Source organism: Aplidium turbinatum, chromosome 16 (assembly GCF_918807975.1).
Source record: "Aplidium turbinatum chromosome 16, kaAplTurb1.1, whole genome shotgun sequence".
NCBI lineage: Eukaryota > Metazoa > Chordata > Ascidiacea > Aplousobranchia > Polyclinidae > Aplidium > Aplidium turbinatum.
In genome coordinates, this window is record NC_137487.1 from 15,783,615 (window position 1) to 15,800,599 (window position 16,985).

A 16,985-nucleotide genomic window follows, 5' to 3' on the forward strand; every position below is an offset into this window, starting at 1 on the left:
GATGTAACTTTTCTTAGGATACCAAATGTTTAATTTGAGGATTAGTAGCAGAAAATGCACATCTCAGATCGGTTTCACAGTCTAGTTTGTGTCTAGATTTTGTCTTTATGTTCATGGGAGTAGAAAAAACATTTCCGCACAAGCGGGCCCGGGTGCGAAATTTTTTTCCCACGAGATTTTTGTCTCATTGATTCTAGTCACTCTAAAAGTAAGATTTTCCTAAAGTGTTTTGAGAGATTGGTTGATTCAGATTGCGAAATAACCATTTGCCAATGAAATTGTGCAATGATAATAAAATATAAGCTTTCTCTAACCCTACTTTTTTGAAAAGCTCTTGTGCACCGCAAAAATGAATTTAAGAAAAAAAAAGTTTGACTACGACGGGCGTCGAACCCCCGTTCTCCCGATCAGTAGGCAGAGGATGAAACCACTGAACCAACCGTGCCAACCAGAAAATGTTGCATTCACACGGTTTTAATACAAACTTTTACCAAAATATTTAAATGAGACAGAAATCTGGTGGGAAAAAAATTTTCGCGGCCCCGGATTTAGGGGGGGCAGAGGGTGCAGGTGCCCAGGGCCCCCCGACTTTTAAAGGGCCCCCCTACGTGGAAAATATGTGATTTTATGTTATTATTATTTTTTTCTTTCAGCCTTTGAAGTTTCTGCAAAATGCTGCGCAGTGCATTGCTGGATTAATGTTACTGCAGACGTAGAGGTGTTTTTTTTGCGTCGTAGGCGCGAAAATTTTTTTTGCGCCGGGGCCCCACGATCTAAAACTGCCCCGGGCCCCCCATTAGCTAAATCCGGCCCTGTGCACAAGTGGATGAAAATGGAAGAAGTGCACGTATAGCCACAGCACCCACACTCTTGTAAATGCTTGTACATATTTCACCCAGAGCTCAGTTAGTGGCATTGCTTCAAAGTCGTTCCTTTCAGTAGAATTTTATTTTAGCTCTAAGAATTCCTCTTGTAAATTGTCTGTGGGGTTTCTCCTCCCGAGCTATCATATGAGCTATTCCTAAAGACGCTTCTACAACTTCCGCCGACGACAATTGGTGAAAACACTTGTTACTTGCCATCTTTATTTCTTTAAAAGAGTCTTTCTTGCATTGGAAAAAATCTAAATCTTTATTTTGATGGTCAAGGTGTTTTTTTTTTCTTTAAGTTGACGCTGAGAACGAGTTGGTCTCAAATCGTCGGTGCTCAGATTTTGAAAACATATGACGCATTGTGGTATAACTTGGTCATTTACTATGGCATCTATAAAGTCAAAATTCAGATAATCTTCGTCATATTTTCCCTTTTTTCCACTCATTTTATGTTAATAGAATTGATTAATTAAAAACAAACCTAACTAAAGTAATGCTAAAATTTAAAAAAACGTTTACCCATGGTACTGTTGTAGAGTTGGGGATACTGCTGCACCTGTCAGTCAGTCGTTGCCATTATTATTACAATTAGAGCTCAAGGTGAGATGTGACAACAATACGCTCTACAAACACTGGTACTGCTGCAACACAAAGTTTCATTTTCAACAATCGACTGTCCAGCGTAGTTGTGAAGACATGTTTAGTCATAGGCTAATTCATACAGAGTTTTTCAATTTCTTGCGCCCCCCTTGTGAGCCTCACGCGCCCCCCAGTTTAAGAACCACTAGCATAGAGTCTCTATGCCGTTGATAAGTTAAATGAAGTGTGGTCGATCAAGTGAAGCGGAGAGAAAACAAAGTAAAATCATGTGTTTTTCACTGTTACGAAAGGGCACCGGATCAAATCTCCCCACCTCACCTCTGGATAGCCTATTGATAGCTATAGTAGGCCTGCCATAAAACAGAAATTTTACAAAAAGTATCCCATGGTTATATAATCTGCCGTTATGATATTTTAGGTTAACAGATGACCGTATTATCTCTAAGTCAACATGTTAAATCTTGTTGGCGTTTTTACATACAACGTACAGGGTCTTTCGCCGATATGATGAGTGTGAGCCTCGGGCAATGCAGCAAGGGAGTATGCTAAATTGTGTGGTGACCAGCATAGAGAATATTGCGTTTGCCTAACGTTAAAAAAGGTGAGATAATTTCTTCTTCTGAAAAAGGGATAGTACTTGAAATAAAGCGAGAAGAAATAGACAAGTAATGTTAAAAGCATATATCGGCAAGAAAAGGGAGGCTAGCAACTAATTTTGAAAAGAAAATTTGTCGAGTTAGCAGGCTGCAAATCGGTAAGCTGATCGAAGAAACAATATATGCAGGCCCTGATGATTAAGCAAAAATAAAAGTTAATTCATTAACGGTATCTTATGTCGCATGTGACAGGAGCGGCATTGTGACCTAGGAAAACTTGGGGTTAAAAAGGGCTGAGGCGAGAAAAAGTTTACTTGTAGTTCACAAGGTCACAAGCTTTATCCTACCATGTGCTTCAATGAAGAATAACAAGCTGAATCAAAACATGTGTGTATAGACAACATAGGTCAATCTCACTGTTGCTGATTTTTTCAAAATACTCTGCAGCGACATTCGAACATTGTAAAATCCAACATAAGATTAAATGTTTCTCGGCAGCCGATTGTAGCAAGAATTGACAGCGATATACAAGTCTGTCGTCCATGCTCGCTGGTCGTTAAACTGTTGAGTTCTACTCAGTACTCAGTCATGTACTGACTGCTAGGAGAACGCTCTCTTCCACACAATCAAATTAGATTGTGATAAAAAAATTTGCTTACACTTAAGAGAATGTACTTTTGGTGAATAACGTATTTTTGAAACCAAGAAACTTATAACCGGATAGGTGATGCAGCAACAGTTCTATGCGCTTTCAAACTAGTAGCCTACATAACTGTAGAAGTAATTCACTTAAAGCAAACGCGTCGAAAGCGATTTGGGATCAAATGGCTCCTCGTGCCCCATCCTGTGAGTACCATCTGCTTTCAACCAGATGAGAAACGAAATTTGTCAACAAAGAGCCTCCACCCGGACGGCACAGCTGCAAGATGAGAAAAGCTATGGAGCTTGGTATAGTTGCTCAATGACTCATAATTAATCAGAGAGGTAATCTTAAAGTTTAAAACCAAACCTTTTTTTTTTTAAAAGTACCAGCCGGCTTGTTTATTTGGAGATCTCAGCTCAGCCACCAGGCACAAACATGTTAATCTTTGCAGCATTCCACACTGGTTGTCACATTTCCATTGAACTTTCAACTATATGATGTGCTTTAACATTTTGGAGAGGTTACTTTTACGAAAACAGAAAAGCTTTCTTAGAGCAAAATGGTGTGTTTGGAAAAAACACAATTGCAGCATTTCATGAAGTGATTTGGCATCATGGCAACATTCTACCTGAGACCACGCCGAGTTTGTGGCAATGTCAGAAAGGCATTTGTCATTAACACAGTTAAAAGCAAGGCGTGGCATAATAAACAGAAAGATAGAGTGACAATTACAAAGCGAAAATATATTAAAAACAATAGAATTTCAAAGAATGCAATTATACAATATATAGAATATAATGTATGGCAGTACTTCGAAGCAAAGATTATAAAAGAAGTTAAGGAAACGTTAGACCTCAATGAAGGACTGTATTGCGCTCTCCTTGTCGAGTTGTTTTTGTTTATCGCTAAACCAATTCAACCCTACTAAAAGCGGTCGCCTCGACTCAGTGCTTGTCTCAGCTGACAATCAGCTGTTAAATAAATCGTGGCAGGAGCGAGATGTTGAAAAGAAACAAAGCACGAGAAGCCAAGTGCGGCAACGAGTCCAGGAACAACGCAAGCAGCTTTGTCGCTTTTTGGTCAGCAACTGAAGTTGAATGAAATAAATAAGAACAGCCGCAATCTTACGTCACTGTGATAAGCCGTGAGAATTCAGCTAAAATTCGTCCTTTTGACATTTATGTAATGACTGAAGACGTTGATACAATGAAAAATGGCGGATTTGCAATGAAAGCGTTTGAACTGTTTTAACTTCCATGAATATCGAATGAGCCTTCAGTGAGGTGACAAAAGCTTCTTGTTTTGCATTGCTTGCAATATTTTTGTGACGATAGGCCTAAATGAAAAGCTGTGTTTGCCTGACTTCTGCAGACGTTGAATCAATGTAAAAAACGGTTGATTTGTTGTGAGAACTTGTGGAAAAGTTTCTCAACTAACAAATTTGTCATTTGTACAAGGTTTCGACAGTCTTATATGATGCAGTGAAATATTTTTTCTGGCAATGTTAGTTTCAAACAACAGTGCGACAATCCAACTAGCATACGTTGGTATTTTACTTCGTTTCAACGTTGATACAACGAAAAATGGTAACTTCCCCCTCTCCGATCGATAATCCGTCAAAAATGACGGATTTTGCTGTCTGGGTGGAAGTTGAGGATACTGTATCTGTGTTCGCTAAGTAGAGACCAATTTAATTTGAGAATATCTGTCGTTTGTTGTGCTCTTGAAAGTGAGCATGATCGTGGCTGGTAACTTTTTCAAGGTCATTGTAACGTGAGCATGAACTTTGGCTTAGTTCTTTTTAGTCAGTCATCATTTGGGTTCCGTTCGAACACTAATTCGCACATGACAACAATGGAACTCACCAACCTGCCTATTTAGTCAAAAACTGAGAAGAGATTTGTCTTAAACAGTGCTTGTGTAAACCATCTGAACTTCTTGAATGCATCGTTTTATCAAACATAAACAAAAATAGACGCTGAACACCCTACTGGCTTAACATGTAACCTATTATCAGAAATCTCAGCGGTAAAAGTTACCACTGTTTTTGTTACCTCCTTCAAGTGGTTTAAAAAACGTCACATTTTGCAAGCGGGAAACGTTTGCTTTTGCGTGCACTGCATTAGTTATAGATGCAATCACTAAACAGGATGTTTTCACCAAGTTAACTAGCATCACGATTAAGAAAACATTTTTGTTCTTTCGGTCATGGAAATTGAATAATAAGCCCGGTGTTTTTCTTGCCTGAGGAAACGTAGTGCCATGACCTTCGAAACATTACTTTGAGCACTGGAAATGATAATGTTTTTGCTACAGTAGGTTCAATGAGGTATCTCTATTTTGTTGTACCGCAAAAACTTAGAAAAAAATAGAAGTCGATTTTATTTATCGTATTATCGACTTACGTGGAATAGCAAAATCACAATTATAATGATTACTAAATTGATGTAATAGCAGTAATATTGATAATGCTTGTGCAATGTTGGTATGATACTCAACTATGCTGGTACGGTTATCTTCAACGAGACAAGGAAAGAACTCCAGCCAAAAACATCATAGCTTTGAAGCTTGGCGGGCACTGTCCAAACCCTTTGAAGTACAGTGGCACGCATGTGTGCCACAAAATAAATTATGATTTTATATTTCAAAATCGTAATATTTTGATATAATTTTTGTGCTGCAACCTTTCTATACATCAAAATTTAATTTGAAACTAGTAGTTGGAAACTCTGAACTAATTTCTTCAGACATGTCAATGGTTTAGACAATACAGACAATACAATGGTTCACTGAAAATTTATATCCAATTCCTTATGTGCGTCAAAGGGTTTTAAGTCTTAAGATCTCAAAACAGTGTCATTAATCCCAAAAGAACCAAGTTTTTAAATTTGCTAAATAAAGTAAAAAATCCTAAGTTTCTTTCGTGAAACGCCGAAAGCAAAAGAAACACATTGATAGTATGATCGCAACATTGATTCAAAATTTTAAAAATGCTGTTTTTGGAACAAATGCAGTTATCGAATATTGTGTCTCGTATTACTGTAGATTTTTCTTCGGTATACCCCGTAATTGTAGCTAATATTGATTTTTTAAGGTATTTTCGTGTGTAAGTGAAATATTTGCTGTTTTAGCTCACACATGCAAATTTATTTTCTCTGCAAACAGCCAATCAAATTCAAGTCACATTGTTGTTTATCAATCCGAAGCAAGTACATCGCTTCAACAGCAATTTTTTTACGCAAATGAGTAATATTTTACCCGGCTTTGCTTCACAGATTTTAAAGACCGTTGACAGAAGCGGCAGCAAAACACTTTCAAGGCTACTCTTTGCAACATAGATTCACATCGCTTTTGAAATGTCGCTTCAAGATTGAAATAATTCGACTCAGGCAATAGACATCAATAAAAAAAATCTGTTTGGTGTAATGCAAGCTCTTGATAGGATACCTGGAATAAGCCAAAAATTATGCAATGTGAGAATTAAAAACTTTTAGTCTAGAACAGACTTTGGAAGCCTGCAGACAAAGTCCAAAACAATAGTTTTACAACTCAGCAACAATACCTGTACCCAAATATGCCAATTTTGTTAACAAGGTATTTGCAAAGAACTATTTAGCTATGTTGCGTTGTTCATAAACGGCAACGGTGGACTTAAACAGTAGCCTAACATCGATATGGGAAAACAAGTAAATCAGCCGGTGTGTCAGTCTATCACAAAACTTAGTCAAATCTATATTTTGGCCAACAGACATCTTTTGATTGGCTGCGAATAGACTTATACTGTACATACAGCAACGCAGCCAGAAACAGATTTGGCTGAGTGAAGGGAGTTCCGAGAGGTCGTGAGGTTTGCAAAAGAATGAGATAAAGAGTGACCGACCTAAAGTCGGAGTCAATTGAACAGATGGCGATAGGAACGTAGCACATTACAAATCATATCCACTTGCTGTGGTTAGACAAAAAAACTTCCATTAAGAAAAGTTAACGTTTTTCGAGATTCTCCTAAAATAGTTTCATTTCAGTCAATATAGTTTCAAAACACAACTTTGAAGATTTCACTTCCAGGAAAGCAAAAGCAGACATACGCAGCACAGCGACACAGTAAAAGAGGGTCTAAGAAGGTAACTGTTCTCAAAAGTACATAGGCCTATTTTCTTGAGATATTATCGTTTGCGGCTGTCAAGCGACAAGAATGGAGGGTGCTATTATGAGAATTGTTTTGTTCGGTGAAGAAGCATGCCCACAAGCAGGTTAACTTGCGAAAACTTCTAGGCTAAATTTGAAGTTCTCTACATGTTTGCGCCAGCGAAGAAAAAATTAATTGAATTGGATTGAATTGAAAAAAAAGCAATTTAATTGAATACAAAACTGATGATTAAAGCCTTCAGTCTCGTGGTCCAGAGTGGGGAAATTAGTTTGCCATGTACATTCATGAATAGTTTATCAAAGTTCCTAATATACCTTTTGCTGCATAAGCTCTATAGCTAGATCAACCATGGTAATTATATCACAGCAAAAAGGACTGTCACATGGTCAGTGGATTGCAGTGTAATCGGTTTTTTGCGTCTTTTTTGGTACATTAAACTCAAAAATGCTTTTTTTTTCAAGACATTTATCAAATGAACGGTTTTATTATAAGGGTGTTTCTTTAAGCAAATTACATTCACACCAACGGTTTGCAGAGCCGTATAAATTCAAAAATGTGGTCATTGCGCAACTAATAGGTTTATTTCCCATGCAACCAAAACAGCAATATTTTCTACCATTGAATAGTTTTTGATAACACTTTTGGATTTCTGAACATTTTATATTGCGTGGATTTGCGTTGAAACTACCAAACAGCCTTGTTATTCTTAAGCTTTCATCACGCCAGCATTATTGAACTCGCTCGCTCGCTCACATGCTGAGTGTTTATTTGCTCGAAAGGTCATTTCGGTTTCCTTCTGTACTCCTTGCATCATTCTGCCAGTGCGAGGTGAAACGATCCATTTGTTGTTGAATAATATTGCATCGACGTAAATGGCAGACTATGTTTACTGTGTTTGCTATTGCTTTTTCGAACATGAATTACATAATCCTATAGCTTTACAGAATGTTTGGAGACTTTTTCGAGAAACGTTCAGGTGAAATTGAATATTGAATCATTTCAAAAGCAGACTGGCTATTTTTTGTTTTACCCCCCTGCTCAGTCTCAATCAATTTCTCATAAATGACAAACAACTTAAGTAATTGCAGGTTGAGTGTGTTCTGCCATGTCAGCATGAGCTTGCCCGTTATAATAGTTTTGAACCTTGCAAAAAGTTTTGAAAAAAGGTGAAAACAATACAGTGATGCTGACAGACGTGTTTTGCAGTTTTTGCTCGATTCGCAAATGATTTTCTCCCATCAGCAGCAGACAACAATCTTTTTGCAGAAATGTTATTCAGCATATTTTTGTGCAGAGTAGCTTTTATGGATTAAAGTTCACTCTCAAAAAAGTTGAATATTATAATCTGTATCTAGAGCTAAGCAATACTGTGATATTTAGCAAGAGCCGTGTGCCACTTTACTGAATTTAAATATCCGTGAAATTGCAAGATACTAGTGATAAGACTGTTGCTACAAACTTCATTGCCACTTCTAATTTATCCAAATCTTCTGTATTGGCAGCGTTTAGTTCAGAAATTTGTCAAAATTTACTGCAGTAACACAAATTATCATAGGTCTAAGACCCTTGCTTAACCTTGGAAGTCATTACGTCACACATGTTTTCATTTTTGCTGATGCAGCTTTCAAACAAAAATAACATTTTTCTGTAACCCTATGCAGATCAATCGTCGAGTCTGGGATTCTTGCTGCATTGGTTGCTCTTTTCAGCAGCTAAATGTATAGACACAAAAAGAAATATTCATCCAGTTTTTTCAGGAAAATGTATAAGTAAAATTTCTCACAAAACAGCTTCGTCAAAGAATCGTGAAGTGTACAACATGCAGTTTCGACAGCTATGACGTTAGTAATTACAGTACTCGTGTACGGGTTTCCGATTGCAGATTATATAAATGTACGAACACTACTCCGCATTTCTAGCTACGCTAACGTAATAGATCAATCTATCAACCTGTGTATAATAACAATAACTGCTGTTGTTGGCCATGACAAACCTAACTGCTTTATGTAAACAGGAAATACCAATTGACTGAAGCTTCAATTTAATCAAGCAATTCTTTTTATTAAAATTTAAGGTCTAAAATAGCATTCACTGGGTCGCTGGTGTTCTCATAGGCTAGCTAAGTTGTGAGTACGTTGTAGTTGTAACTGTAAGAGCAGTAGAATCCTTTGTCAGTTTAGTTTGTCACTCGAGTGCTATATCGTTTCGCCTACGCAGCTCTTATTTCTTTGAATGATTTGTTTTTCGAACATTGTCGTACGAATTGCAGGCCTATACTTTGTAACAGTGTTTTTCAACCGGTGTTCTGTGAAAGATCGTCCGGTGTTCCACAAGAAATTTATTAGATTAACTAGCGTTGCATGGAACACCAGTCGAAAATCAAAACCATAAGAGCTTTTAGTTTGTCTTTCTGCAGTTCATGCCCGAACATCAACTTTGTGCTCATGCAAGCCGGCTCAGATATCGTAGTGAAAGAAACTGGAAGTGAATGAATTGTTGTTGTGCTGTTTATTTTATTGCATCGCCATTATAAAAACTTATTTGGTGTTTCACAAGATTATTTGATACATAAACGGTTCGGTGGCTCAAAAAAGGTTGAAAACACTTACAAAACCATATACTGTACGAGAAAGTCGCTCTGATGCATTAAAATCGCAAATTTTATGAGCTTATCTGGAAGCACGGACTTGCGTTTGCAAAGTCGTTGCAAGAGCCTGACATTGCTGCAATTTTTAGAAAAGTTGGTAGGCCACAATCAAGCAGGCACATTGACGCCAATGAGTTGAGCCTGTGAAGACTAACAGCAATAGGCTAACTAAAAAATTATCAAAATCAATGACACCTGAATGTGCTATCGTTTTTTGGTACAATAAAAACTTTCAGACAATAGGCTACACCAAAAGCTTCAATGATTTGCATATTCTATGACGCTTCCGATATCCGTGGCAAGCGTTTGGCGAAGCTTTTCAAAGTTGGAATTCATCACAACGTTTCTACGCTCTACATTGGTTCAGAATCGACTTGCCTAGTCAGCAAAGTTCTTTTTTACACATGATTCAACGTCCACAGACGTTGAATTAATGTAAGAAAGAACTGATTTGCTGTCTGGTTGATGGATTACAGAAGTTACGACGAGAGTTGCGGAGTACCAAGCGTGATTCCAAACCTTCTCTGAAGAAATTAAGGGCCTCAGCCTATCTTGTTTCAACGTAATTTGTGTTTGACATTTCTCACATTAAGAACAGGGAAGCAGCTGACTCGGTGACTGGTCTGGTAGCTGCTTTCTGTCTCGTGCAATGTGGATTGTTATTGATGCTATTTTATTCGTATTGTTTACAATTGTGCCGTAAGTTTTCCCTCTTCTCGCTTTCTCTCTCTAAAAAGTTTTTCTAAAAAAAAGTTCGGTGTTTGTTTAACAAGGACACCTTAGCTTTTACAGTGCAAAAAACGAGGGCATTTATAAATAATATCTCGGGCTTTTCCACAAGTTTTTGGATACCTAAAATGAACCTGGGTCCTGGTCGAAAAGTACTCACGCTAATGGCTGCGATAGTACATCGAGCCTGGCTATGTTTTCGCGCTTAACATGACGAAATTGGTAACGAAATTTGCAAATGAAAAGGTAAGGCATGAAAAGTGGTATTCTGACGAAGCCTATAAGCTGTATTAGTGTACCAGCATTGTGTAAATTTTCAACTGCTACTTAATACTGTAAAGTAATTTAACCAACAACCATCTGAGTTACAGAAACCAAAAACTTTTATAACTGTTATTGTTTACTTCATACAGTGAAATGATGAGCCAATGGGGCGCAGAAATTGAACTTTGCCTAAGGCGCAAAATAGCCTTGCTCCGGCCCTGACTGTCAGTCATTTTCTTATGACGTATGGTTATTTGAAAGGACAGAAAGACTAATTCAAGCAATAAACCTTGCGATTCATCAATAAATGTACAATATATCAACTTTAATTTGCTTTCCCGTCTTATATTGACAAGGCATTCTAGAATTTTCATTAAGCGACATGGTGACCTAGGGCGTGATATTGCTTTTCCAGACTGGGACACTGTATTGGCAACTGAACAGCAAGTTCACTGAATGTAATTATTCTTATGAGAGGTTGTGAAGTTACAAATTTTATGTGCATTGTCCCCTTTTTGAAACTGTTATAGGTCTACAAAGTGATGAAATGTGAAAGACACTGATACTGTTATTGAAGCAATTGTCAGAAGCTCTGCTGCAATGAAGCCGAGACCTTGGTGCTTTTATTTGTGTGTCTGTCAGCTCAAAGAGAGAGACGTATGTAATACGTATACATGACAAATCAAGCATGTTTTATTTCTGTCTGGTATGAGTGTATATTGATGTACTCGACATTGATGTAACGAAAGCATCGTGTAAACGTAAACAAATGATGTAAACAAATGATAACCCAATAACCTCAATGGAATATAAATATCTTTCACCAGGTCGATTTGATTAAGGTTCAGCTTGATTTAATATCTCTTGCTCGGTGCTTCTGAGTTGAAGTGGTGTAGCTATGACAGATAACTGACAAAAAATCCAGAATGCAACGTTGTCGAAGCTATTAGCCTTGAAATTATAGTAGTTTGCCTAAGTTGGTAGTTTCTAGCAGTTGTTACTAAAGTAAAGATTTTCTGTATAAGTTGAAATATTGGTGATCTAACTTACTGTTTTTTTCAAAGCACAGCTGTAAACATAGTGTCATGTGCAAATTCATTTTCAAGCCTATGTGTCAATTTCTGTTTTTGACTGAGTTGTATCTTTCAAAAAAACAATACAAAACAACGTATTTAGATGTTGCTTATTCGTTTTCATAACGTGCGAATTACATTTCACGTACCACTGTCGGACTACACACCAGAGTAAGGTGGTGATAATATTCTGTTAAACTTTATTATTCTGACTCGTCGTAAAATAAAACAAAGTGCCGTGAACAGTTGATCGAAAGTCGTTTATTTCATTGCAAAGTTAACAGTTAAAAGTGAACAATGAGTTTATAAACGCATATGTGACACCACAAACAAACTACGATAGAAACGATGGATAGAAACACTATTGTGACCTTGCCGCCCACCAGCTTTTGATTTGTAGCTGACGCTTAGATTTATCATGCGATATTTGGACAATCAATTTTTACTGCTGAATGCTATTTAAAAGCCACTGCTGTATGTGTTCTGTTCACGCTATGAATGCTGTAGCATTGAATACGCAATAATAACAATATTATAGTTTTATTTATTGTCGCTTTATAACTGTGTAGGTCTTTTAGCGATGGGAGCTCGTTTAATTTTATATTATGTTGACGATGGCATCACATTATTACCCGACTTATCCTCACTGCGTTATGCAAGAAAACACAATCGTCATCGTTTTTAAAGTCTTCGGTTTGACCCGACCTGGAATCGAACTGACATCTACCAGCACCATAGCCAAAGGCGATAACCTCTTGGTCACTAACTTGGAATACGCAATAAAAAAGCCCCTATTTCTCAGCTAAACAATTGGCATACTTCACCACTGTTGTTGTTCAGTAAGCACATCAAAAAAATAAAGAACGTTGATCCAGTGTAGCGAGATATTGTGTAAATTGTCCGCCCCGGTAGTTCAGTTGGTTAGCGCGTGACTTCTGGAACGAAGAAGCTTCAAGATCAAGCCGCGCTGGTTCGACTCTCGGGGTGTGAGCTTGTGCAACGCACGTTAAGGACTACTCTCCATTCAGCGGCACCTAATGAATGGAATAACTCCAGGCAACAAAACTTTAACAATCGGAAACTTCACTCTGCCAATCTCGGTGACCAGGCCTGCGTCAGTGATTTAAAGCCTCTACAAGTATGCGAAACTGCCAGGATTAATCTCTGCAAGAAGCTTTCCCAGACCGAGGATAAAGATTCAATCAATCAATGTCAATTCCGACTTTACTCGATTTCAAAGTTGCATCACTAATCTGTAAAACCTTTACTACAAATGCGTTGATTTCTTTTAGTTGACTTGCTCGTGGTTTTCTTTATACCCACCCACCCCGACATCACAAAAATGTCAGATTTTGCTGTTTGGGTAACCCATGTTCTGGATCTTCGTGAAGCAGCAAGTGGTTATCGCTGTCGGCTCTTTTGTGAATGTGTTTAGATTCAATTCCAAGTGGGGCCATATTAAAGTTTTCAAAAGCGGTACTGATGAGTCCTGTGGCTAAAAGATCTTAGCAGTTGTAGGCCGGCAATAAATAAACCATGAGACCATCTAGCACTCCGGCAGATAATCTCAGACCTTCGCCGATGTGCATTGTGGTGCTTGTGAGATTTGTTTGTTTAATTTCATGCTTTGTTTCAAAAAAGTTTTACTTTTGTTTGCTTGTAACTAGGATCAACAAGTAGTACACACACTGGACCCATTCGGGTTTCATTTTGGTGTGTAACCTTAACCGGCCTAACATGATAAGATTACCCTTTGTGTTGTCAATAAAGTCAGTTAAAGAAGAGAATGATGGAATAACTATTTCACTATAAATTTTATGATTTGACAAAGGCGCATATTGTCGCCAACTTTCCAGCTTTTTGAGCGTAATAACTTTTTGTTCTTTGCCTAACCTCTGTGACCACGGCATTATGCGTTTGTTATGTTCACAAAAAGGTGACCAATTTCCAATTGAAATCAAGAGAAACGGTTTTAAAAAAAGAAACAGCTTTTTTCACACACCCCCTGCTTCTTGGCTTCATCACGAGGGTATCATGGAGTGAGCTTAAAATATCGGCGAAGAATATTTCGCAATTTTTTCTTCCAAGGTAATTTCACCAGGCTGCTCTTGAATTATTAAGTATAGTCGTCGAGTGGCTCTCTCTGTGAGAGCAATGTTTTGTTTCTTTTAAGCTCCCTCGTCACATTGTTCTTTCCGCCCGTCAGCTGATCACCGCTTTCTCCAGAGAGTGACGCAATCCTGTTATTGTTCGCGAGCAGAAGACACATGTGTACCAGAGGGTTGAAAAAATTCACGTCATACGTATATCGTTTTAGTTGTTGATTCATTCTGTATCGTCCTCTGACAGATACAGTCAAGTAGATACCGAGATATTTCACCCTACCTGCTTTTTGGAACGAATAAAGAAATACAAATAAAGCAATGAGATATGAAGGCGAAAACAAAGAGTGGTAGCCTATATACTGTATTTCAGTTCTGGTGAATGTTTACTTGCAAGAATTGCAGTTTTGAAAGTATGCTATTAGAAATTTTCCTCTTATAAATAAAAGTGCATAAACTATGAAATAGTCGTTAAGGTTAGAGCAGAACTCCACAGAAAAGATTGCTTAGCAACTTCATAGGTTAAGTAGACAAAACTTAAGCCTTTACCAATTAACAGAAGCTGAATTTTTTCCTCAGTTTAACGTCAACGTTTGCTAACTGGGTTATAAATAATACTTTCTTTTGGTACAGCAACATTTGACTTAATTTGTCTGTTCGTAGCAAAAAAAAAACTACAATACAACGATTGTTTCAAAGTAACTCATTAACTTATTGGAAACTTTTGCTTAAGAAGTTTCGAGGCCTCAGAAAATTTGTAACTTAAACCAGGGTCCAATAATCTGGCCTAAAACTTAGGACACTGGTTTAAAGTTTACTTGGACTATACCCATGTGTAATTGTGTATAGGCCTATATGTGGCAATAATATCAACCAGTAGCCTACTCAGTATTGGTATAGGACAGTGGTTCTTAACCGGGGGGGCGCGCCCCCCCAGGGGGGCGTGAAGCCTCTCTCAGGGGGGCGCGAGCTCTACAACAATTTCATTTTTTTTTAATTACTTTAATGTCGTAGGACCTATGCTGTTTGTCATATTTTGTATTTTATTGTATTTATTTGTATTTATCTGCGAAGCATTGAATACTCTCAACTTTTAGTTTCAAGGGAAAAACATCAACATCATTCAGCATCATGACATCATTCGAACTTTTATAGCTAAACTTCACCTCTGGAAGAGTCGAATTGAACAAGGAAATCCAGCGAGCTTCAGTAACTTGGATTCTGCTCTCAAAGATGGTAACTTTGAGTCTGAGTTGAAGAAGCAAATAGAAATCCACCTTAATGAATTGAAAGCGGAGTTCATCAAATACTTTCCAGATCTGGATGAGAAGCGTGAAACCTGGAAGTTCATCAGAAACCCGTTTCAATGCAAAGTAGTTGATATTTTCGAAGAAGGACAAGAGGAGTTTCTTGAGATGAAGTTCAACTCCACAGCTAAAGAAGACTTCAAAGAACTGGAACTTGAGACGTTCTGGGCCAATTACCTTCCTGTTTACCCTCTTATCGCAACTCGGGCTCTTCGAATTCTAACAATGTTTGTTTGTTTTATCTTTATCCTGCATTGCGGGAAAGCGGACTTGAGCGCTATGCATCGGTGTACGCCTTCCGACGTACACCTGACCCACGCTGCAGCCGACTGCAATGTCTGTTTCCGGTTGTCTACTTTACTTATGACTTAAATTTGGCACTACCCATTACTCGAAATCGATCACTGAGTAGATGGAATTATCTTAAAGTTTCTTGTCCAGAGAAACAACAGCAAGTGCGGGTGGCTGGAGTAGAACATGCAGGCTCTCGACTGTGAGCCCAACGCGCCAACCACTCGGCCACTGCTGCCACGTATCTTTGTGAAGCTGCATTTTCTGCTCTCGTTGCTATCAAGACCAAGTACAGAAACAGGTTGAGAGCTGAAGGAAACTTACGTTGTTCACTTTTTGGAGTTAAATCTCGAATTAAAAATCTAGTTGCTAAGAAGCAGTGTAAAGTATCTCACTGATGTGTACAATAAACAGACAAAAATGGAATTTTTTTTGGAATGATACTTATTTAAAATCTAGGGGGGCGCAAGGCTCATGACCATTATTGAAGGGGGGCTTGATAGAAAAAAGGTTAAGAACCACTGGTATAGGAGATATGCATAGTCGCTCGCTGTTCTATACAGGATATAAACACTTTGAATGTAGGCTAAGCGACAGCTAAGAGCGATAAGTAAGTGATACCATGAATTTAAGCCTGTTGTCCCAGTGACCTCTGGCTTTAATGGCGGTGTTTGTTTACAGAACAGGTTAGCATGTGTCTATCAATATTTTGTTTATTCCAAACACATTTTCTAGCAATAACGTTGTGTTTTCAAGTTTATAAACGAAGCGACTTTTTTTCTGTGTACAGTCAGTCAAGCATATCTTTTCTTTACCAACAGATTTGTTGCTTGCTGTAGACATATGAAGATTTCAAAGAAAGTACAGCAAAAGTTGGATGTTGAAAGTTTTGTGTCTTATTTCATTAAATTGGTTAAATTTTTAACTGTAAAAAACGTTTTTGAGGGATAACATTAAATTCAACTCTAATTTATTTTTTCAAGTAGCTTTGAAGTATTTTTGGGCCGTGCTCGAGCTGGCTACAAACATGTACCGTAGCCTGCTTTATCAGCAAAACAATTAATATTTATGTCGATTTTACACCTTCTAAAAAAATTATTCCGATTTTCCCCTCCGTTGGTTATGCGCTGGCATATTGCTTTTTGTATGTGGTGCAGAACTTCATATTTGTGCCTCAGACATTTCACTGACGAAAACAAAATGATAAAATAAGAGTTTTCAAGTTGTAAAAACTTTTTTAAAATAATTTATTATTAATCTTTTTCTTACCATTGGAGTTTTGTGTCGCTGTTGTGATCTCACAATGGTTGTTTGGATTCAGCTGTTTATTCAATTGCTCGTGAGCTGAATGAGAAATCAGTTCGAATTTTCAATAACTGAAGCAGTCAACGGTTGCTGTCAACAAGCTGACCATTTTGTGATTAAAGTTTGACGGATTTTCTTTTCTTTTCACAACATGACGAGGCCAAAAGATAAAACTTTCCATCATAACCCACTCTAGTTTACTGACGTACCAGATGATGGTTAAAATATCAGATCAGTCAATAGAAGATATTGTAAATGCGGTTATTCTTTCTGATCTACACAAAGTTTTTTTCTGGTCCAGTGAAGATATGAATATGATCATGCTGGTACTCAGAAAAATGTGATTTCATGATGTGGCATCACGAATTTTCATGCAAAACAGCAAACCTATTTTGCCTACGATAATGTT